General features: G+C 39.4%; 1 long non-coding RNA gene across 2 annotated transcripts in view; it reads right to left on the bottom strand.

Annotated features, from left to right (window-relative positions):
- Positions 1-12,990: 12,990 nt before the first annotated feature.
- LOC114686191 overlaps positions 12,991-25,509 on the bottom strand; it is a 60,455-nt gene continuing 47,936 nt past the window's right edge. For both annotated transcript variants that reach the window (XR_005092280.1, XR_005092279.1), the window contains one exon: positions 12,991-16,620. This is a non-coding gene — a long non-coding RNA (uncharacterized LOC114686191). The remainder of the gene's footprint in view (positions 16,621-25,509) is intronic.

The following is a 25,509-nucleotide window of genomic DNA, read 5'->3' as shown; positions in this document are numbered from 1 at the left end:
AACTTACCTGTAACTTTCCTCTCAAAACGTGTCTGCCAACTTCAGCCTGCCATGCAAAATGGTAGCAGGAATGATGAACACATTACAAGTTTGTAGACCCTAAAATTAAACTCTGCCTCATTTATTTCATATTTCAGCAGAGTGGGGGAAGGCTGGCACAGAGGCCCAGATCCTTCCTGATGAGCTCTGTGGTTCCTTCTCTGAGAAGGGATTTGAGCTATCTATGGATATACTGTCTTCTTGAAAGGCTCAGTTCTGCTTGCAATGAGGAGGCATGGGGCAGTGTTATGCAGAGGTGGAGTTGGGAATCCCAGCTCTAGGGGAGAAGAAAAGTGGTATATTACCAGTCTATCTCCCTCTGGATCAGGTATCATTTAGACCTTTGCTACTAAACTCCTTGGGCAGAGGCCAGCTTCAGGGCCACTTGGGAATTATTAGAAAGCCACGAGCCCAAGCCTCACCCCAGATTCTTGGAATCTAATCTATGTGGTAACACATGACCTAGAATTCCATGGAGATGTCACACTGACGGTTTTATCACCATAGACACCGGAAGTGAGCCACAAGTAAAACTAGAGCGCACAACATTACAAACCAACAGGGACCGCCCTGTTCCTCAGATAAGATGAGGAAGGCCCACAGAAGAACACAGCTTCATACACACCGAACCAGAATGTTTCATACAGACCTCAGTTTCATTTGCCATGAAAACCAACAGAAACACCATAGGCCACTGCAATTAGCCACACTACATTCTATGAAGCCAAAAGAATGGATTCCAGTATTATAGCTGAAATAGGTTCTGCTTCCTACGTAAAGGAACTGACATAGGAATGAAATCCCAATATTCCTTCTACCCATGTAGATTGGTGAAACGTGGAAAAAATCAAATTGAATTATCTTATAATTTCCCAGGGAAACATAATTAAGTTGTAAACCATTTCCATGAAATCCCCAAACCCTTATATCATCCAGATAGTGACTTTCTACTGTCTGATCAATAGTGATATTAATTATAGATAATTATTGTGCTAGGATGGCATGACTGTGATACTTCATTAGTCTTGAGCCGATGTGTTGACCAAATAGTGAAGACTTGGTTGAGTCCAGTGCTAGATAAAAGAATTCTTTTGGAGTCCTACATAGTTTTATGATATTGATGCTACTGTATAAATGGGTAATTCCTGGACACCATTTAATGTTTATTCACACAACCCAATGGTAATAAAACCCATGTGAATGATTCCATTCACTATCCCTAATCCTATATGAACGAGATACAAACTACCTCTAGGAAAAAGGAATATGTATGGGGCACAAAATCTGATATTTCTTGATGCTTCAAATTTCTAGGATACACCCAGTGTGTTCTTCATATGTATAATGGGCTGTTGGTGCTCACTGTAGTGAGTGAAAGTGTCTCTGGCCTGACCTCCAGGTGGATGTGGCCACAGTATATGAATGTGTAACAAATGCACATTTTAGGTGCGGGCAAACACTGAGACCTCTGCTTAATTCCCTGGCACTTTCAAGAATCTAGACATGAGCTTTCTGACTATCACAGAAGGATAATGAGCATGAACAGAAACTCGTGAGGTAGATGTCCATGGAAGGTAGTTATTCAAGGAACCACGTTGAAATGTTCCTTATTCAAGAGTTTTAAAGATAAATCCCATCCTATTTTAATTTCCACACTGCTCAAGATAACTTACTGAGTTGTCTTAACACAAAGGAATAAAATAGTTGAAAAAATCATAATAGATAAGAGAAATTAAATCACTTAAAAATATATGTCATTTCCCTGAGTTTCTTTAGGACAGTCATACATCTTACTGACACGATCTTTCACTGAGAAGCTAGGTTTTCTCTGAACAAAGCAGAGAACTTCACATATTCATTTTGTTATTTTTTCTATTTTATTATTATTTACTAATGGTGGATATAAGACAAATTGCTAAACGGTCTTATAAATGAAATAACCAAAGCCAGGTATTGGGGTGAATTCTGAACGATCAGAGAAACAGAACCAGCCACAGCCAACCTCACTTTGATAACTTCTCAATTGGTCTTCTTTCCAAAAACTGGAAACCTCTGTGTCCTCATCTGGAATGGATCTCTGCTAAAAGCTAAAAGCTTAAAAAGGATCTAGTTCCTGGTCTTCACACCTTATCTACCTTTCTGCTTCCTGCCACCACTTCCTTGGATTAAAGGTGTGTGTCACCATGCCTGGTTGTTTCCAGTGTGGCCTTGAACTCACAGAGATTCAGACGGATTTCTACCTCCCAAGTGATAGGATTAGATGTGTGAGTTCCACCATTTTCTGGCCTCTATGTCTGTCTAGTGGCTGTTCTGTTCTCTAATCCCAGATAAGTTTATTAGGGTGCACAATGTATTGTGGGACAAATTATCACCACAGTTGGAAGCCAGGCTCCATAAATACTCCATTCTGGGGTACATCCACAGTCCCCAAACTCAGTTTTACAGGACTCAATCTTTTGTGGCTTCCTGGTTTGGACCCTAGGGGTCATTTACTGCCTGTGATCTCTCTCTGTCACTGTTTCTGTATTCACAAAATTGAGACAATGGCACACTCCTCATGGAGCTGTGCAGAAGTTTAGTGACAGTAGGTAGGGAGCCCCTGGGGTGCACATGCCATGCACCGAGCACTCTCTACAATGGCCATTGTCAACACCCCTTGTATTGTCCATAGATTGGCTTCTTTGTGGTCATGTTACAATTTATTAAGAAATAGTATTCTCGAAATTCCTTTCGAGGATCTGAAAGTCAAGTTTTCATCTCCACCTTAATTAAGATGCTTTATGAAAAGCATAGTTTTGAAAAGTGATTTAAGTCATGGAAACCAGAAACATCATGTTGTTCTTGTTAGTTGACTCATTTGTTTAAACACACCACACACACACACACACACACACACACACACACACACACACATATGCACACAAGGACACACACATACTCACACAAACAGATATATATGCATACACACATGTACACACATAAACACACAGACATACATATGCCACATACATATCCACAAACATACATACATGTACATAAATGTACACATAAACACACACATACATATACATACATGTATACACAAACACATGTTCATACATACATACACATATGTACACACAAACACACACAGACAGACATATTTGCACACACACATCAGTAACATCTTGCAATCCACTATAAGCTCCCCAACAAGTGCTTTTTCGTAAAGCAAGCTAAATGTGACCCAGTACTCTAGTACAGCTCTTACTATTCAAAGCCAAATAACCTGAGAACGTAATACTGCAGCAAGCAGCCTGAGGTCCCTTTGTCTTTGCTCAGGTAAAATCAATTCAGTTATTATCCACAGTTGGGCACAGAGCAGCATATAAACAGCATGGCTTCAGGAGCAATCCCTCTCAGAGTGGGCTGCATGGCTAATATTCCACACACTGATTTACTAAGCATCGTCTAGAGAGAGATGGAGAGATTCATCTTACGTATGGAAATTCATTCTAAAGAACTATTAGGGATTATAAAAGACAAGAGAGAAGAAATATCAGGACAAAGTCCTATAAAAGCAAGTATTCTACCTGCCTCTATTTGGTCCAAGGCAGAATCTCCAGGCCTAACGTTTTCCCCTCTATTCTTTATAGAGGGGTTGTTTGCCATAGTTCCTGTGAGTAGGAAGGAAATGAGCCACGGACATGACTCTGCACATCAGATGGAAACAGAAAGGCTTCAGAGAAAGCAGGCTGGCTGGTGAAATGTCCATTGTGGAATCCATAGAATAGACTCACAATGGCTAAAAGGAAGAAATGGCTTGTCTTTCTTAAAACTGTAACAATTAGCCAATTGAGCTAACTAATAGGATCTGAGAAGATGCAAATAAGTGGGGTTTTCTATTAAGAAAGAGAATGAGGAGATGGTTTTCAGCAGGCAGGAAAGAAGGTAAATGGTTTTTATCCCAAAGGCAGAGCCAAGATTTCTCAAATGAGTTTCTTCCTTAAAGAGATAGAAGTAAAATACACAGAGCAACATGATATAATGTGTTTGTGCCTAAATGTGGCAGGAACGCCATCCTCTTCTACCCATCAGGCTGTGGATGAGTGAATGCAAGACAAAACCAGACACAGAAACAGCCCCTCAGAACGGCAGCTTCAGAATGCTCTGTGTTCGACAATTCTGAGAAGATGAGAAGAACGCAGCTCCACCAAGCTGATTAACAAGAGTGCTGAGCAGAGCAGAGTGGATTTATAGAGATTAGGATGTAGCAAGCTTTGTCCAGAAGATTGTACAAAGTTCTTATTGACTTTGAATCTCAAATAAGGGGGAACCCTACCTCCCATCAGAAAAGACTCCCTGTGATCTCTTCTGATATATGATTTTGTTCCATTAAAAAATAAAACGTAGGATATGCAAATGGTTCCCTAAGACATTTCTGGTTCTCTGTGGAGTCAAGGGCAAGAGGTGAGGAGTTAGTGCTATGATTTTGATATTTCAGTATGGCACAGAGACTTGAAATATATTTTAATCTGAATTGTGAAAAACCATAGTCCTCGATGAAGCCTAAAGTAGGCTTTCAAGACATACTAGAAGAAGTCAGATTTAAGTCAGGTGAATGTCAAGAACTTGCATGCTGATATTTACAGAACTCCAAGGACTCCAGGCCAGACTGTTTCGTTGCAATGGCTGACATTGTTTCCTCCAGGATCCTGGCAGGAGAATATCATTTTTATAGGAATTAAGGAGAAGCACAATGAAAAAGAGAGGGAAGAAAGAGACTGGAGACAAATGAGAAATAGGGGTAGGGGCTGGGAGTGGGGGTGGTTGTCAGAGACTCCTCATACACAAAAGCTCAGAAATCCAAATCAGTGCACCCATAATGGCTAAGAACAAGAGCCCAGACAACAACTCGGTGTCTGTTTCTCTCAGGGGACCGTGAATTAGTACTGAGAGCCATGACTAAGGAGACAGTTGGGTCAATGATGCTTTCAGGCTATTGAAGCCACCTGGCAATAGCCCCTGGTCCCACTGGCTGTCATATGAAGTTTGGAAACCACCGTGGCCAGGGCCATCTTATGCTCTGTGAACATTTAGAGAACTTGCTCAGGTACTTATCTCCCTTGAGATGGACAGGAGTGCAACTTCAGAGGAGAAAAAGAGCTTCTCTGACCTTTGGACCCAGGAGCAGAAGGACCTGTGATAGAAAGAAACCCAAGAATACTAGCCGATCTGTTCAAACCTGGGTGCTCCTGGGGGTCAGAGATGACTATGTGGTCAGACAAAATAAAAAAATAAGTAAAACACACGGAGTCACATGACATAATGCGCTCTGCCTAAATGCAGTGGTGATGCCATCCTCTTCTACCTCCCCTCCCCACCATGCCTGACAAGAAAGCACGGCCTGGGACAGTTCTCCAAACGTTCGCTTGTTTTGAGAGGAAAGAGGGAAGCAGGCTCAAGGGCCCCTCCATCCACGAGTGGGAGCCCACGAAGGATGACTAGGTCTGCTGGGCTGTGGAGCAGACACAGGCCTCCGGAGTCACTGGCCGGCCACCTCCTCCTTTTGTTTGACTTCCTTGGCAAGCCTTTCCTTGTGTTTTGGAAGGGAGAAAAATATTTTTAAGTGAGAAAGAAAATAGCATTTATTTATACATGGTGTGTGTGTGTGTGTGTGTGTGTGTGTGTGTGTGTGTGTGTATCTCACTCCTAAACAGAACTACAAAGAAGCAGGGTCTCATTTGCTGTTCAGGTTTGCAGCACGAGTCCTGGCTCACCGATGAATCTTCTCATATACGAAGCTGACTGGAGGGAGGGGTGGGATTGAATAACAAATCTAAGTGATACAATCACATCATTTACAATCACATAATGGACCAGATCCCAATTTTCAAAAGGCATAAAGTATCCTCATTAATACGATAAGTGCAGCAGTCAAATCAGCACTGTGATTTTATCAGGGTTTTTGACTATACGTGAATTAGAATGTGAAATGCATACAGAATTTTTAATGGGAAGGCTTTAACATTCACTGAATGTATTTCTTCCTGTCATTTGCATCACATTAAAGGGAAATTCTACATAAAAGGATAAGGAGAATATGTCCTAAATTACAGTTTTTCCATAGTTGTCATGTCCACACATAGGAAAATCTGATTCATAAGCTTGAGTATGATCCTAAATCCGAAAAGGCTGTGCCAGTTCCCTGTTTGTTTGTGGGTTTTATCTGGCTGTCAAGGCTGGGTAGAGCTCTGTAAGGTCACATTATCAGGACAAGCTAATGAAGATCATGGCAAGGGCAGGAGGCATGGGAGGGTGATTGTACGCATTGTTAGTACAACATTATTAAATTCTGTGCCTGCATTTTTCACCCCACGATTCACTAGTAAAAACTCACTCGTCTTCCTTGGAAGCATTCTATTCTTTTAAAAAATATTTTCATTTAAATTTATATTATAATTACATATTTTTTTAAAAAAAAAAGCCTGTGCTATTACATTAGCACACTACAATAAAGTCATGGACATAGCCTTAATGTTTTATAATATTAGTTCTACATATTCCTCCATGTATGAGTATGTATATTTACAAGAATATTCCACAAATGTTTGCTTCATATCCAACATGTTTGTATATTCTTGTGGGTAGAAACATGGTCCATAGGTTATAAGCTAAGTAGAAAATAATGACAATTAGAATCAGAGTGCTTGGTAGCATCTCTTCACTGAGACCCAAAAAGGAGCTTCCGTTTTTCATTATCCTTTTGTCATCCATGGTGTACAGCGGCTGATGGAGAACCCTGGGGATCTAAGAGACAGTACTTTGTATCCTAGATGCCCCACTCTGTTTTTTCTGTTGCTGTGATAAAACTCTGACCAAAAGCAACTTGGGGAAGGGAAGAATTTATTTGGCTCTTCAATTACCTCCATCATTGAGGACAGTCAAGGCAGGAACTCAAAACAGGAACCTAGAGGCAGAAACCAAAACAGAATCTGTAAGAACACTGTTACTGGTTTGTTCTCTGTGGTTTGACCTGTTTGCTTTCTTACACAACCATGCACTACATGTTCAGAAGTAATACTACCCATAGTAGGCTGGGTCCTTCCACATAAATCTTAATCAACTAAATGCCCCAGAGACATGCCCATAAGCCAATCTGATGGGTTCTCTCCCTCAATTAAGGTTCCCTCTTCCCAGATGACTCTAGTTTATGTAAAGTTGACAAAAATTAATCAGTACCCTAGAAGAGGCCAAGGTATCATCTACCAACCTGGTACAACAGGCTGAGAATAGGATGCATCTGATGTGTATATATAACCGCCTGCCCGATGACCAGCACCCTTAGTACACATATAAGAACTTGTACTAAGTGCCTTATATCTGTTATCATTTTAGACTTGGAGCAAGCAAACATGCTAGCATATAATGAATGTAAAGACGTGCACTGAAGTGAAATAGTTCAAGTTCAAAATAAACTAGTCAATGCATTTTGCTCCCAGAAAAAAAAAAAAAAGTGTGCATAAAGAATGGGCCCATGTAAAAATGGCTAATCATTTACCTAAACAGTTTTATTACTTTGCTTTTGATCACAGAACAAAGATTCCATAGACTAGTGTTTGGTGTTGATGGTCAATGGTGCTGCTAATTCGATTTATCACCCCAAATATGCACAGGCAGACTGTATGTATACATAAAATTATACACACATGCAATATTATTATTTATTACCACTATTAGGAAATTACAGCTATTTTCTTCCATATCTCAAAACAGTTTAAGAGCATTTTAAAAACAAGATTCAAGTGAGGAAATGTTCAAGCTTGAGAAGTTGAGTTCAGACCCTCAGCACCTATGATAAAAGCTGTGACACAAACCTGTAATCCCAGTGCTGGAGAGGGAGGAACAGGGGCATCCTTGAAGTTTGCTGGGTGACCAAATTGGTGAGTTTCAGGCTCATGAGAGACTCTGCCTCAAAACAGCAGGGTATGAAATGAAAGAATGATAAAGGAAGACACCCAGTAACAACCTCTGGTAGAGATGGGTCAGACAGATGGATTAACTAGAGTTAGAATTTACCCACCCTCTCCCCTTTCTCCTCCCACTTTATCTGTTGGTGTTTTTTTCTTTTCTTTTCTTTTTTTCCTTTTCTTTTCTTTTCTTTTTCTTTTTGACTTTTTGTTACTTTTTTGGCTTTCTGAGACATGGTCTCACTTTGTAGCTGAGGCTGGGCTAGAATTCACAGTCCTCCTGCTTCCTCCCCACAAGTGCTGGGATTGCTGCTGGGTACCACCGCCGTCCATGTCACCTGTCTCCCTCCTTCTTTTCCCCCTTTCCTTTACTTCACATTCTTTGTATTAAGTTTGGGGTTGGAATTTGAACCAAAAATGTATTCAGGCTTTGCTTCATTTTTGCCACAACAGAAATTTTCTATACCTAAAATAATTTTTAAATAATCATTTTAAGTTGATGGGAAATTAGCATTAATTAATTAAATGTATTCTGTCCTACGTAAACTGCCTGTGCATATTACATTCACCACACAAAACCCTTTTCTTCTTTGGAAAACTAAATTAGATGTTTTGAAAAAGGTCTTTCACCATGGTTAAACTGCATTCATTCAGGGAAGCAAACCAAAGTTCTTCAGTGCAATCAGATATGTTTTTGTTTTCCATCAAGTCCATGCTGACTCCCCGAGGTGCTAGTAAATTCTGAGTAAGACTCAGAAATTAGGGGACTAAATAAGAGCAAAGAGTGACTCTTTTGCTATTGGTTAACAAGAATCAATAATTTGAAAATAATTGAATGAACTCTGTTATTTTCATAATTTCACCAAGAACACTACTACAGACTGATCCTTTGTGCTGATATTTCTTTGATTTAAAAAAAAAAAAATTCAAGTTTTCTTGTTCTCACCCTCTAAGTCATCTGTAGCAGAACTCCATTACATTTTTACCTAATTCAAACACAGACAGAATATAGTCTTTCTGCGATGACTGCCACTTGTAAACAATAGCAAAGTATATTGAAATTTGTTCTCTAACTCCTGCTATATCCAGAGCATTGCTTCTACATTCAAATGAAACCAGTTATCTCTCTCCACAGAGTCAAGTCCGTGCTACACTTCTTTCCTTCTTTGTGACACATGCTGTTTGTTCATGAACCCTAGTGCCCATGCTTCATGTTTTCACATTTATTCCCATTGTGAGAGTTGTTCTAGTATTTGCTATGTCAGCTCACTGTCTAATCATTTCTACGACTGTTTGAACTTTTTACTTTACACTCACTTTTCTTCCCTCTGTCCAGTTCATACACAATTGCTACTCATGTCTTCAAATATGCATGCAGATCTGATTGATTTTGGGCTGCTACATTGCAACATTAAAGATTTTGTGCCTCAAAAAATTTCTGGTACCATGAAAGTCACTGAAGCATGGTAGCACAGCCTCTGCCACCCATTGCTGTTTGTTACCTAGTTTGTTAGAAAGGAATAGGTAATTTGCAATGTTTGCAAAGCTTCTGTCTAAACCTGCCAAGTAAGATGTCATTTGTACTCTTTCCACCTATACAGAGGCAGGGCAAAGAGGCTGAGTGAGGTTAGCTGTTTAACTAATTGAACTGGCCTTAAGTTTACTATTTTTTCCTATGGATTCAGTTGTTCAAGTTCAAGCTTTCTCTGATACAATTGATCTATATAAGCATTCAAAGTCATAGGTGCAATCCCGGCAGAAATAAAAATGTATACAATTCTGTTAAGCAGCATCAAAAATAATAGAAAAGTTAAGCACCAAAAATATGTATGTCACTTCATTCATGGGTAGCTTTGTTTTAATAGCATGTCTGTGTAGTGGTAAATACCTGGGGCCTTCCTGGCATCATATTCTTTCAAAACTTTGCCTGATCTGTTTTTCCAGCTCATATCAACATATGAACAGCTCCCTGAATTGTTTGTAATTGCCTTCCTTTTCTGAGTAATAGATAAATTCTTTTTTTATTCCCTCAATCTACCAATCAGGATTAATTTGCCTTGGTTTGCTCCAATGCTACAGCTGCCTATTGGGAAAGAATTCTTCAGTACAGACTATTTCATAAGTGGTGTTATAATTGTCCTTCTTCCTCTTCATGCATCTGGCTTTCTCTCCTCTGTCGAATGCTTTCTGACAAGCTCTGAGTTACATTAGGAACCAGGCCTATCCTATCCATCATAGGCTAGTGAGCTAGTATACCCAGTGATCTTTACTCTGAGTAGCTAAGAAAGAAAGGTAGATTTTTGGCTCACTTGTGGTCATCTGACCTAGAACTTCCTCCCTCCTCACTGTATTTCAGAGGAACTGTGAGGTGCCCCAAGATCAGAAGGCAAAGTCTGGCTGAACCCATTTAATAATCTTCCAAACAGCTTGAGATGCCTTTAATAATGATAATAATAATAATAATAATAATAATAATAATAATAATAATAATACATGCAGGTGTTAGACAGGATTTTCTAGACCCACAAAGCAAGTGACTCTTAAAGGTTTCACATTGTCTTCAAGTCCTATACAATGTATTTAATGTTGGAATCCTCCCTCCTCCAAAAAAAAAGCAAAAGTGCAAAAGATCAGAACTTAAAGTAAAACCCCATTTTCATATTGTTCCACAACTGCAGTCTTCCCAGATTCCGTTGAAACCTGCCAGCAATAAACTTGGGCAGCTTTCTAATTTTGTCAGTTAGACCTCATTTCCAAATATTAAAAAGACCCAGGAAGCTTGTCCTCTTTGAAGGTCTCGGCTTCCCCAGTCATGAAAATGTCCTTCTCCTTATTGTTAGTAGATTTGTGCTTTGCCCCGTTCCACATCCAGCGAACCATTTCCTAGTCAAGCTACACGTGAGGCATAATACTGTGAACATATTTATGGGAAAGTGTGGTGTTTTCTTTCTTTTCCTCCCCCTGGAAGACATGTAGAAGAGAACTGTGGTCGTTACTCATTTTTATTCCTCTTGCTTATATCCAAAGACTTTCCAAACTAGTCTAGTTGAGGCATCCATGTTCTCACAGGATTGCTGCTCACTCCGTCTGTGTCCTAGTCAATTCCTCCTTTATCCCGGCACTGGCGCATTGACACTGACACATTGATGTTCTCCTTGTGAGAATTAGCCTATCACATTCATTCACATCCACTTAATTGCTGCTGCTATTGTTTAGTCCGTTAACCTCCAGCTAGGGTGCAATTCACGTGAACACTGGGGAAGCACAACCATTCGATTAGTTCTGCAAAGCAGATTAAAATCTTCTGCCTAATTGGAGACTGTCCACACTGCTGCCTGCCTTCTAGCTCTGCTATGAACATGCCGTGCATCTTCAAACAAGGGTTCTCGGTTGGAATATGGCAGCCCTGACCTGAATGGATAGTGGTTTGTGAGTATGCCTCTCTGCAGGGCAGCACTGTGTTAGGGACAGTCCTGGCAATTATCACAAGCCTGGTCTCTGCCAATTAGCAACTTGACTCATTCATTCTTGTATACACACAACTGGAGAACCCATAGCTTGGCGTGATAATATATCATTAGTTTGCCAAACTCATAAGAATTTCATTTTAGAATGCAGTCACTTAGGAAAATCCTTATGAAACAGTTGTATAGTTTGGGGAAAGGTACTGAGAATCAAGAATACGGCTTATAAATAAATCTCACTTGATTCAAAGCATAAGGCCCTGTTGGACATGACTAACATGACAGCCAGGCTGCTTTGGTGACTAAGTTGTTGTATGGTGGTAATGAGGGAAGTCTTAACATTTTCTTAGCAATATATCTTTGCTTTGTTTCTGCTGAAATGAGGTTCTTTAAGATGCATGGATTTTGGTTTTTCAAAATGGGTTTTTTCTACAAACCAGGCTGGCCTTAGGGACCCTCCTGCCTCTGGCCCCCGAGTGCTGATACTAAAGGTACATACCACCAAGCTTGGCTGAAGTGCTTGAAGATGTTGAATTATGCTTTATCTAAAATATGAGAAGCTTAGACCCCTACCCTAGAATTCAAGAATTGGAAGTAGGTCAGATTTCTTCATTTTATCTAAAATACTTGTCTCAATTTACATTCAACCCATCTCTCTGGCACATTTTCTGACTTTCCTAAAACTTATCTAACAGATAACACTCAAAAGTACTTGAGCTTTTATAGCCTAGCAACCTTATGATGCTACTCTAGCTAATGCAGGCCTGGGGAGTGTTCTTACAGATATGATGGTCACATATAAGAAGTGCTTGGATTGACCTTTGGAACCAATCTGAGATGCAATCTAAAAGCATACTACATAGTGAACATCAATCACATCATTTAATTGTCTCAGCAGAAAGCATGTTTTACATCTCTTTATAGATTTACTGGGGCTCAGAAGGGTTCAGTGACCCATATGAGGTAACATAGTCATATGTAACAAGTCATTGAATTGAAATCCAATTCTAAATGCCTGAAAGACTATATCATTCCTCCTACCCCTAAAGAAGAGAGAAATCATGAATTGCATCTTCAAGAAGGAGTAAATGTTCACAAGATGGACAAGACAGGAGTCGATGTTTGCATCAGTTGGTGACTGTGAGTCTAACATCAAAGCAGCAAGAGCACAGGAACATTGATGGAGGGATGAAAGACGCTGTGTTAAAGCTTGTTAAAATGACAAGAAGTCTCAGAGCAACAAATACAAAGAGCTGGGACATTTCCATCAGCTTGTGACTAGGACCAGGGACACACTGAGGCTAACTTGAGAGCCAACAATTCTGGAATTTAGAGCCATATTGGTGAGTCTCCTCTGAACATGCCAAGCAAGGAGAATATCAGAATCTCCTTGTATTCTCTACAGAGGCTGAAGAAGTGGTAATTACACACAAGCCCATAAGTGAAGCCTGTTAGGGACCAAAGTCTTTGACTAGTTTATCAATGCCTCACCCTCTCCTCCCTGATCTGCCTTCCCATCTTACATAGAAAAAGGGAACAAGAGAGAGAAGGACAAAACAACTTGAAACAAAGACACAAAATTATAATTATCCCTCACATTGGAAGAGCCCAAGGGGAAGAACAGAACTGGGGGTTCCATTTTATGTAAAAATATTTTCATTAGTAATCAAGGCAGAAACTATTTCCTAACACAGCTTCTATATCTACAACTTTATTAGCATATTATAATAACTACAGAGGCATGGGCTTCATTTCAGAATCTTTGGGATTCTTGGAGTTGGCTGCTACAGAAAAGACAGAGACAGAAGAGAAAAAAAAAATGAAGCCCCAGCCCTTGTCCCATCTCCTCACATGTCTGTACTTACAGGGGCCCTCACATGAGAACACATTCACAGCATCTTCATATCTCCATAGTCTGGCGCCTCAGGGATCCGGGCACAGATGCCATTGGTAAGGATTATGGCAAGAGAACTAGCCCAGGAAAGGGAAGCTTACAGACCCTGCCTGTTATTTACTGTTCTCATTGCTCTGACAAAGTGCCTGGGATTGACATCTTAATGAAGGAGGAGTTCTTTTTTTGCCTTATGCTTTCAGAGGGTTTTCTCCAGGATTGTTCATCCCTGTTTGGGCAGACTCTTATGGAAGGGGGAGTGTGTTGTTTCAGAGAAAGCCATTCACTTCATGGCATCAGGAAGTAGAGAGTAAAGGGGCTTTGGATCAGATTCACTTTTAAAGACCAGTCCATAACAACCTCCTTTCTCCAGATGGGCCACCTTCTGGAGTTTCCAGGGGCTCTCAAGGCAGTTCCAGCAGCTGGGGACTAAGTATTTCACACAGGAGCCCACAGTTGTCAATCCATATTCAAATCCTAATGCCCTGAAAGTGGGTCTGCACCAGGGCAGGGAATCCAAGGTCCTCATATAAAGTGTGACCTAGAAATAGAGGTTCAGGATTCAGTTGCAAAAGTCCATTAATCCTTTGGACCACTGACCCTTTAAAAAGGAATAATTGGGGCAAGAAAAGTAAAACTAATGGCCCAGCAAAGCACACTTCTTAAGGCAGGGACCATTCTTCCCTGTATCTTAAAATAGTACTATACAAAATCCTGTATCAACATGCCCTGTTTAGGTGCCAGACTTCTGTCTTGGTGATTCAGTAGTCCCATAGCATTGCGGAAGGCCACTATCATATCAGAACACATGGAAATCTGCACAGAGCACAGTCAGGTTTGCAATGCACAGTGAAGTCCTTAACAACAGAAGCATATATGTTAACCTTCTTAATTTGCAAACAGTTAAATGTCTTTCAAACTTGCGTGCAGCTCACAGTGTTTGCATGTATAACACATACATGAAGATTCAAACTGCCAGAAAACAAAGGAATAGTTTTGAAACCCACTAATTTATTCTACTACAAGCATGTACATGCATGTGCATGTGCGTGCACGCACACGCGCGCGCACACACACACACACACACACACATACACACACATACACACACACACAAAAGCACATACACAGAGAGAGAGACAGGGACAGAGATGTTCTTCAATATTTTCCTGATTAAACATTTAATTCAGCAGAAAATCTAACCCAGGACCCCTGCCTCCGTCTACCTGTAGATACAGAGCTTGTTCAATCAGAAAAGTCCTGGTTGCTGCAGGGAGCTTTTCTGCGTGGTCTGGCTCTGGAACTACACTGGTTTCACACACAGTGATTCACCTTCAGCCCTACTGAAGAGAACCCCTTCCTCTGAAAGGATCATCTCTGTTGACCAAACTTAATGTTCTCTCCCCAGATGCCTTCCATGCAGCTTCTGTGTGTAAAGGTTGAAGAATATCAGTTTCCTAGTGGCAGGATTGGAAACAAAAACAAAACCTAGACACTGAATTAAGAAAGCATGAGGAACCATATTCATTACCAGCCCAGACAACGGCATAATAGCTATTTTCTGCACCCCTTTTAGTCAAGATTTTATCACAATTTCTCATTGAGCTGCACCTAAAACTGCACCATTATTGATCAGCAGTGCTTCATGAAGAACTTATGATGTTCCAAACCTTGGCTCAGTTCACTTCATGAGCTCCCCTCTTACTATATGACCATCTTATAAAGCCTGAGCCTCATTGTCCCACTGTTCTTATCTTTACAAAGACGCGAACATGAACATTCAGAAGCTGTGTGTCCAAATTCACATTGCTAAGTCACAGAATCTTGAGTCAAAACCAGACATCATGAGCACACGGGCCTCCTGCTTCTTGTCAGTGCTTGTTTTCATGTGTGAAACATATTTCCGAAAGACACAAAAAGAAGGCAAATTTGTGTTTACCTTTTAATACAGCTGTAACCAAGGATGAATGAAAAGAATGAGTCAGTATCAACATGAGGTAAGGGGACCATATTTAATTTCCTTCCCAAAACAATGGAAAACAAAAGCAGCACATGATTATATATGTATATATCCATATGATCACAGGCATACATATTAATTATATTACTACATCTATAGGTAAGAACTTAGTTTCAAGGCATTGGATATTAGGCAATAAAATAGAGTAATAGCTGAATGAAAAGTAGCAAACAAACCACCTTGAGACTGTCCCACATTATTCTCTGGTCAGTGTACTTAGGCTACAGACTAGAAGGCAACCCATACCAAAGTATTTTCTACAGAGAAGGAAAATGCATTTCTATTCAAATACTTGACCATGTGTGCATATCAACAGTTGCATTTGTGATATTCCCAAACTGGAAACAATTCCTAGTACATAAATAAACCATAACATGCCCAAATGATGATGAGTCCTCAGTAATAAAAATGAAGCAGTTATTGATTTGTGCAACAGATAAATGAATCACAGATAACTCTCCCTAGTAGAAGAAACTGAACAACAACAAAAGAGGCAAGCTATATGGTCCTTTTATGTAAAATTTCTAAAACTGCAAATGAATACGAAATTACAAAGCAGAGCAGCGGGAACCTGGGCAGGAATGAAAGACTGTGCAGGAAACTTTGGGGTGATGGGTATGTTCATTGGCTTATCTGTGGTGATGGCTCCATATGAACCCTCATATGCCAGAACTCATCAAACTGTACATTTTAAATATGTGCAATTTATATCATGTCAGTTTTGCTGAAATTAAGATGTTTTCAAAAATAGAATACTTTAATTAATAAGATGAAAGTTTCTATATTTTCTGTTTTATAACCATAGTGTATAAAATGTGTAAGAGCAGGGATATACTTTACCTTATTCAGATATGATTTCTAATGCCCCAAATTGGGTGCCACAATTGCTACTTCTGAATAACAAATCTCCTCAAATGTAGGTGCATAAAGTGTCCATGTGCTATGTCGTGGAGTCTCTGTACCCGTGATCAGGGCACAGTGGGTGATGTCCATCTACTTTGTGATATTCAGGGTCTGGACACACTGTAGCTCCTCTGCATCACTGGCCTCTGTGTGCTGTCAAGGGTGGAGGGTAGCCAGACATCAGATGAATCAGTTCTAGGCTCCCAAGAGAGAGCCAGAAGAAAGCTGGGTCCCAAAAGCTTACATTCACTTCATCATTTCTGTTTGAAGATGGTAGAAAGATTTTCTCAGTTTGAAGGTGAAAGGATGCAAATCCCACATATTGGTTGATCATTTTCAACGTATTTGTCAACACTGTAAGAAGAACACATGCACAGAAATATGTCATGGTAGAATCACATTTTTATTTATTTATTTAAAATCAGGTCTTTCTATTTGGTAGTCTTGGCTATCCTGGAACTCACTATGTAGACCAGGCTATCCTAGAACTCACAGGGATTCTCCTGCCTCTGTCTCCACATGCTAGGATTAAAGGTGTGTACCACCATGTCCAGCTAATGTAGCCATATTTAAAATTATACTATGTCACACAGTGTCATCTAAATGAATATCATTTGTCAGGATTTTGCAGTTTCACAAACATTCATCCTACAAAGACTATACCCCTTTATATAATAGGGATCAAGGAAGAACACACTATCATACACCATAGCAGGTGTATAATTTAATATAATGAGTTTAATATGATGAATACAGGAGAAAATATGAATAAGGACAATTTGGCATATATGGCTGAAGTCTTGGAGAAGATGTTTTCTACTTTCAGGATCCACTGGAAGAAACCACAATTCCTACCCATGGTCTGTAGTAGATCCTGCCCCACTGTGACCAGTCAGATGAGGATTTAGTGAGTAATGAACAGCATCACACCAATCACTCAACAATGTGTATAGAACCCTGATGTATAACTAAATTCATGTGTATAGGGCGTATGTGTGCACATATGTGTGGGTGAGTGCAATACAGGAAGGTGCTGGGTGCCCTTCTCAGTCACACCCAGCCTTACTTGGATGAGACCATTTTCTCAACCATCTAGAGCTAGGCTGGTATCAGGTGAGCACAGTACTGGGGTTACAGGTGCTCATGACATTCCTGGTTTTTTATATGGCTTCTGAGGATTCAAGCTCAGGACCTAGTGTGTCCAGCAAGGGCTCTTACCTTCTGAGCATTTTCTCTAGTCCCTAAATTCTATTTCAATATGGAATTTTAGAGCCAGGAGTAAACTCAGCAGTCCTTTAAATAGTTTGCTAAAGATTATAACCCTACTTATTGCATCTCTAAAAGTTCACATGATATTACAGATGCCTACTCTAGTATTCTATGTGTAGGAGATTGTGGAAGTTGGTTCAGTGGGAATTACTTCATTGGGAAAATATTTTATGATACAAAATGAAAAGTGTGTTTACATACATCTTAAACCTAAAACATTGCCCTCATCTTATTTATAAAGCACAGGCTCTGCTATTATTTTTATGCACTGGTAGATTTTGGCACTTCTGTGGTTTCCTTTGATATGTGATTTACTATATTGACTAATCTTGAAGAAAGAAATCTACAGTAAATAAACAGATTGATATTTGTCCAGCAAGAATACATGCTCTGAAGTCTTAGAACATGTGCTACAAAAACAGGAAAGAAAAGATGAGAAATTCAATTTCGTTCCTTACCAAAATTTCTAATTGGATCTTAGTCTCTCTCTTTCTCTCTCTCTCTCTCTCTCTCTCTCTCTCTCTCTCTCTCTCTCTCTCTCTCTCTCTCTCTCTCATCTGTGAGTCTCTTGATAATAAATATGGCAAAGGGAGTTAAGTTCATGCTTCAGAGCTACGAACATTTCCATCAAAGATGGGCTACTAATCATGAAGTAAAGAGGGGAAAAGCCATTTGCTTTTTTGTGGCTCTGCCTCTGCTGTGGTCCTGCCAGGCCTGCCTGAACATCAGCGGAGTTCAGTGGTAATTAAAGCAACAGTGTTGTGAGAAAAGTGTGAATTACTTTTACGGGGAGCCTTGGATGTTGCTCCTGACTGACAAAGCACAGCGGGGGGCCTCTGCTGGGTATTAAAGAGTGACAGTCATGGGCCTCAGAAGGTGGCTTCCCAGCACAATGCAAAATTGTGACTTTTCACAAGTTGGTATCTCTGCCACCATCCGCGTTATCGGCTCAAATTTTAGATTTGTATTTTTCCGCTTTGGCATGTCTATGAACAAGACTATGCCACATTCAGGAAATGTGGTCTGGTTGCTAGAATTATGCAGAGCTAAGCTGTATTCTCTGTCTTTCTTTTCCCTGGATTTTTTACTCTATTATGGAATTATTTCAGCCTTGAAAGTTATTGAAAATGTAAGGAAAAAGCAATGAAGGGGTCACCTGCTTAAGCCTCATAGCAAGTTATTCTAATGCTGAGTGTCAAGGCTGTTTCTGTCATTTTTGTTTTTTAAAAATTAATGTGTGTGTGTGTGTGTGTGTGTGTGTGCGCGCGCGCGCGCGCGCGCGCACGCGCGTGCACGCGCGCGGCATGGAGCACATATGGAAGTCAGAGGATAACTTGCGAGGTTTGTTTTTCTCCTTCCACTATGTGGGTCTCGGGGCTTCAGATCAGGTCATTAGGCTTAGCAGCAAGTGCTTTCAGCAGAGGAGCCATCTCACCCTCCCTTTTCTATCATTTTTTTAAAGAGAAGTGAAGACGAGCACTCAGTTAACAATGCCCAATGGATGCAGCTTTGTGCTCTCAGGATACACAAGCGCCTGGGTAGGTGGACTCCTTGGATCCAGTCAGGAAACGGTCAGATGGTGCTCTGTGTGGCTCCCACACAGATGTGATACATGTTAATTCTGCTCCTTGTCTAACAAGAGGGAAAACGGCATTAGCAAAATCTAATAAACTACCTTCTGCAGATGTGAGGCAAAAAAAGAAAATAGCTCAATGGACTATTAATCACTTTTCCCTTCACAAGTGAGCATACACTATCAGGATGCCTGAGTCAGCTTCACAGAACAGGTGTGGTCTGTGGAAAGGTATCACCAGTGTAGATACGGCAGCTGCATGTGCACAAAGGAGGGTCATGTGAACTCACAGGTATGTGAGTCAGGAATGGTTCTGTATTAAGATTAGAGAACAGAAGTTTAACTGCCAGGTAATATGCATTTTTTTTTTTTTTTTTTTTTTTTTTTTTTGGTTAACACACTGTCCATAAATAAAAGGAGAAAAAGCGACCCCATCCAGTGTGACCAGTAGATTAGTGTGTAGATCCATGGGCTCAGCCAAGCCAAAGCCAAGTGACATCATGCATAACGGTGGCTATGAGGTTGGACAACAGAGTCCTGATGTCCACACACAAACTGTGCAGCTCTAATTTCTTCATGAGCAAAAGTGTTATAAAATTTACCCCATCTTTTTTTTTTTTTTAAGATCGGGTAAATTAAAATGTAAAGGACATTTTAAGAAAATATCTTGCATTTAGGATGTAGTTGACAACTCTACCTTGTCATTGTCACCATTCAAACTAGGTGCTATGATGAAGCACACAATTCACAGAATCCCCTTTGTGTTAGATGTACTGACTGTGACTTGTTAAGCAGTAGGCTAATATTTTTAAGTAGAAGGATATGAAATGGCATTTAGGGGATGACATTGCAAAATGCCAAACAATAGATGGTTTCAATAGACAACAATCATATAAACAGAACAACTGGGGTGCTCTAAATGACATTGTTTCACCCCACTAGTACAAAGTTTAATTAGTATATAAATAGCATACTCGTTTACAATTGACATAATGCCACCTTTTCTCATGCTGAGCTGTCAGGGCCCATGAAACTGTAAAATTTCCAACACTAAACAGTTGTTGTAAACTGATCCTTCCCAAAGTAACCTAACTAAAACTGAAAAGACAAGAAACGTAGAAATTATTTAAAAATAAAAGGCCACTACTCAAGTCTGTTAGAGAAAAGGACCCAAACTGCTTTGGGAGAGAGATTTACCATGTTATGTTAGGCTGAGGGTACACTCTGCAAAAGAAAAAAAAATGCATGAACCACCAACCCCAGAGTGATGAAAAGCAAAATGGGTAAGGAAAAAAAAAAATACCCTCAATTGACACAGCTATTTTCATCACATCAAATCAGCCATCTGTTCTTGACACAGTTTATTATCATTAGGAAGACTTTCTCAGTTCAGACATGGTGATGAGGAAAGACGAAGAATTAACAGATAAATAACCAATTTGGAAAATTCAGGCTAAGACCCTTTTCCTCGATTTCTACTCCCTCCTTTCTTCTTGCTCCAATTACTCTAAGAAAAGCTTCAATGGCATGATGAGACATGTTTATGGTGTTGTTTTTTCCTCCCTCACATAAGCATAACAAACCACACACACTAGGTTTGTATCAAGTGATACACATGTGATAAAATTTGAACACAAAAATGATAATTTTGTAATGTTGAAAATGACTGCATACACTAAGAATGACAGTTGACCACAGTGAAAGGTAAGGGAATTAAAAACTACGAATCAAAGTCTAAAGATATGGATGCTTTCCTCCTGGAATCCATTCATCAGAAGTCCATGCATTTACCTTGGGTCAAGAATGTTTAGGGAAGATAGCCTCTGAAATCATCACAGAGTGCCTCTAACAGGGATTACAGAGAAAGACAAGTAGATGCAGAAAACTAATAATAATAAGAAAACATTTAAGACATATGATTGTCACTGACTTCATAAAGTGAAGTTGGAAATTTACAAAAGCTAAGCTCATAAATTTAAGGGGGGGTAAAGTTAAAATAAAACTCTTGACAAATATCAGCTGACTTGCTTAAAAATTATTCAAGCTGGTTATTTTAGCTACTTAATGTCAAAGAAAAAAATGTTTGACTCTCCCTCAAATAGTTCACAGATTCATGATGTTAGATTTATAATACTCTAGCACACAGATTTGGATCAAGCTAGAAATAATATTTTTTGACTAGAAACTTAAAAATGCTAAGAACAGTAACCATTAAAGTTAAGCTATGCAGACTCCTCAAAGCTTCTTCTATCCCTAACATTCAGGAAAGCCAGACATGGTGGCTCACACCTTACAGAGTGAGATGCTGTCTAAATAAATAAATAAATAAATAAATAAATAAGCTAATGTCCAGAGTATTTTGTGTGGGTGTATCCTTTCTTTGATTACATTTTAATGATCTTTTGTTCTGATGATTACTAATTGCTAGGGATACAGTTTTTAACTCCTCGTTCTGTATCCCTGTTGCTGTATCATTCTGCACTTGATATACTCCATTCTCATTTTTGTCTGCCATTGGCTTCCCTAGTTCTTCTTATAGTCTTTGTTTTCTTTGTTGCTACAACAAAGCAGAAAGCAAAATACCTTCAAAGTCATTCTTCCACAACAATGATCACCTTAGCAAATGTACATTAAGCTGGCACTGTACTAGACTATAGGCTTCACAGAGAGCTGGGCACATATGGTCTCAGGACTTCTGTAGCTTAACATTCCGGATCAGATTAAAAAAAAGAAAAGAAAAAGAAAGAAAAATTACATCCTTAGGCCAAATCCAGCTTGACATCTTCGACATCTCTACATAGATTTCTGTAATTAGATTTTGTGAGAACACAGACCTCCAAAATATTTACATCTTGTCTATAACTATTCTTGGGCTACAATGAAAAAGTTAAGTAGTTTAGAATATTTGCTCCCAGACTCTTTATAGAGAATGCTGATGGACTCCAGATTCATCTCCAACTGGTTCAGCCTATCCTTTTTTGGCTTGGCAAGTATGCCATTGATTTCTTGTGGTTCAGTGATTCCATTCACAGAAATGGACACTTGCTTCAATTTCAGCCACCGTTTCTATGTGCTTGCTTAGCTTAGTCACACACACACACACACACACACACACACACACACACACACAGAGAGAGAGAGAGAGAGAGAGAGAGAGAGAGAGAGAGAGAGAGAGAGAGGTGACCAGTATGAGATAACTGAAATTAATTTTTTCCAGAAGCAACTTTTTTCTACCCCTTCCAATCACTAGCAAATAAACTTTAAGTCTTTCATTTTCCTTCAACATCTAGGCAACAAGAAAGAAAGAAAGAAAGAAAGAAAGAAAGAAAGAAAGAAAGAAAGAAAGAAAGAAAGAAAGAAAGCAGGGAGTGAGGGAGGGAGGGAGGGAGGGAGGGAAGGAAGGAAGGAAGGAAGGAAGGAAGGAAGGAAGGAAGGAAGGAAGGAAGGAAGGAAGGAAGGAAGGAAGAAGAGAGAGAGGGGAAGGGGGAGAAAGGAAGGGACCCATATTCTTTATGTACTCTTGTTTCTATTGCCAGTTCCTCATCCTGGGCCCCCAAATCCCACACTTTGACTATTATAGTCAAGTAAGAATCACTCTGTAGTCAGTCTCTGTGCTTACAGATGCTTTGTCTTTTACTCTCCCATCACCTTGCAGGTATCACCCTAATCTACAGTAGATTTCCAATGAAATTCTCAATCTTTGGATGAGGATCTCTTTTGTAAGGATGCCACAAATTGCTTCAAGAGTTCCACAAACACAGCAGTGCCTAGAAGCAGAATGAATACTGAGCATGCTGGTTAGACGCATCACAATCTTCATTTCCCAAATGTGCCCAAATTCAGTGGCATCTGAAATACAGAAGTGTTGACTGAAGTTACTGATTCATTGTAACTTTTTCTCATTTTGTATTTCCCTCAGCAATTGAATCTAAAAGTGCAACTCTTTTTTGACTGTATCTTGTAAGATAAAGGTCCTCAGGGGCCATTGAATGCTTACTCTGTCCTTAGGGAGGACTTTTATTGATTCACAATGTGCCTATGGGAGTGCAAGGCCTCAGTATCAGAGAAAAGAAATCAAAAGTTAAAAATAGTTAAATGTTACTTTCTCCTTCCTTCTCTCGACCTTTCACCTTGGTGAAAACTATGGATTTGGAAGTTTTTATGGGGATGCAGAAAAACCTTAGGGAAAAGAAGATTTCCCAACCCTAACATGGTTGTAGACATCAAGGGAAAAGAACTTGAGGGCTCCTAGGTATTTCTACATAGTCCAGCTCTGAGGATGAAGATGAGCAGATGAATATGGGGATAGAAATTATGTGGCAGAATAAGTTGCTCTGACCCACAAACAGAATTGGGCTGTAAGTGCCTCACTAGGTGTGTGTGGACATTTATTTAGCTTCTATGGTACACAAACCATTACATTATGCCTTTAAACTTCAATGAAAAAAATGTGCGTATTAGAAGAGTCACATGAATTGGCTATGTTCGCATTGTTCAACAGCAGAGGGGAGCTGGAAACTGGTTCTATGAGGCTCTCAAGCTCCTTTACACTTTATTCATCACTAAGCTCTCGCTTCTGAGCACTTGAAGAATTTTCAAGTCACTGCAATCATGAAGACCATTGTCCAACTGTCTTGTATATCCAACCCCCTTTCTATATAACAACAGGTATTATCTCATCAATGGAAAAGACAGAACCTATTTATTACATGTTAAGTCCACACATTGAAAATGACAGTTCTTTAAATATATAAACAATTTAGGGCTGTTCTAAGAAGAACAATGGCTCTCCACTGAGACACATTGGTACTCACAGAACCTGGTATGTGCAGAATCTAGCTTAGAATGGAAGGCATGACTGTTGTGACTGATTTGTGCCTTAAATCCATTTCTCTGAGTCAGTCTGAAAGATACCTATGATTCCCTGGAGCTCAATCCCTTCCTGTTGCATGATGCTGAAGGAAAGTGGTAGAAACCCTTTATGGCTGGAACTTGCAGAATGCAGCTCTCCAAGCTGGCTCACATGTAAGTAAGAGTAAGTAAAATAGGAATAAAATGATGGCATTTTTCAAAAAACAGCTCTAGGTCCTTGAAAATGATTATTTCTGTTTGCCTGTGACTGTAAAAATGAGTTTCAGGTAATAGCTTTTCTTTTATATAGTAAGTGATGAATGACCAGTTAAACATTGACTCATCTACCAACCAAGATAGAAAAAAAAACTATAAAAACTTACAGTGCTAAAAGGGAATGTGAAGACAGAAGTCACCTGATTTTTCAACTAGGTGATTACACCATGGGGATATTCATTTGTCTTTGCGTCAACTCTAGAATTACATAAAATATATTTTGCCATTCAAGAAAATCAAGCCCTTTAGCTTCTACAGATTATATTTTCCCCAAATGCTGTGAATACATTTTCTTCATTCAAGTTAGTATATGTCCTTTTAGACGTTGAAAATTGTAATATCCAATCAAACAACATATAAAGACTTTCAGCAAGTGTGACAATATTCTTTGAATATTTATTTTCTCAAAGGAATATGTAGGAATTTTAATTTCTGGTAGAAATCAGGGCTACTACAGAACAGGATGGGGGAAGAAATGTATGAGAAAAAAAGAAAAGTAGAGTTCCTCCAAGGAGATAGATTTTTGCAAAAACTTACTGTAACTTTAAGTTATTAGTTTTTACTTGTCATAAAATTATAAATACCACTTGTTTAGTTTCCACCACACTTCAACAACACTACTAATATAGTGACTGAAGCTTTTAAAAGAGAGGAAAGAAAACAGAGAGACAGGGAAAGGCCAGAATGTTAATCATTTTCTTGCTTCAAGAAAAAGAAGAGAGTCGGTATGAATTTCCTTTTCCAAACTCAAACTTCAGTGAATTTGAAAGCCTCATTCCTCAGCACAGTGCTGAGGGATAAATATCTTAGTTCTGACTGTTGATGTCCACCACTGCTTATCTTCTCACAGCAGAATAAATTCTTAGCCAAATTCATCCTCCTCCCTATTTGCCTATGGTTCTTAACTAAAATTACAAAGACTAAAGAATGTGTCACTGGGAAAAATAATGCCAATATTTTGTCCTTGTTGACTACATCCTTAAATAATTCAAATCCATACCTCCACCTAGGCATTAAATTACGGCAAAGTGATGACTCCAGCATACTCAGAGGAAAGCTGTCTTCTTGTTTGCACGTAACTTTACCAGATTCCATCAGTTGTATCAATTCCTATAGAACTAGATTCTAAAGGCCATCTAAAGAATTTCAACAGAAAAGTTAAAGAAGCAACGGAACATGGAATCTCTCTCCAGGCCTTAGGTTTCTAATCTAATATTTTTGATTAATGTTGGATAGAATTAAGCAAATAACTACAACATTAAAAAAATATTTGA

This window comes from Peromyscus leucopus, chromosome 10 (assembly GCF_004664715.2).
Source record: "Peromyscus leucopus breed LL Stock chromosome 10, UCI_PerLeu_2.1, whole genome shotgun sequence".
Lineage (NCBI taxonomy): Eukaryota > Metazoa > Chordata > Mammalia > Rodentia > Cricetidae > Peromyscus > Peromyscus leucopus.
The sequence above is the reverse complement of the archived record's forward strand: the minus strand, read 5'-3'. Positions and strand labels throughout refer to the sequence as shown.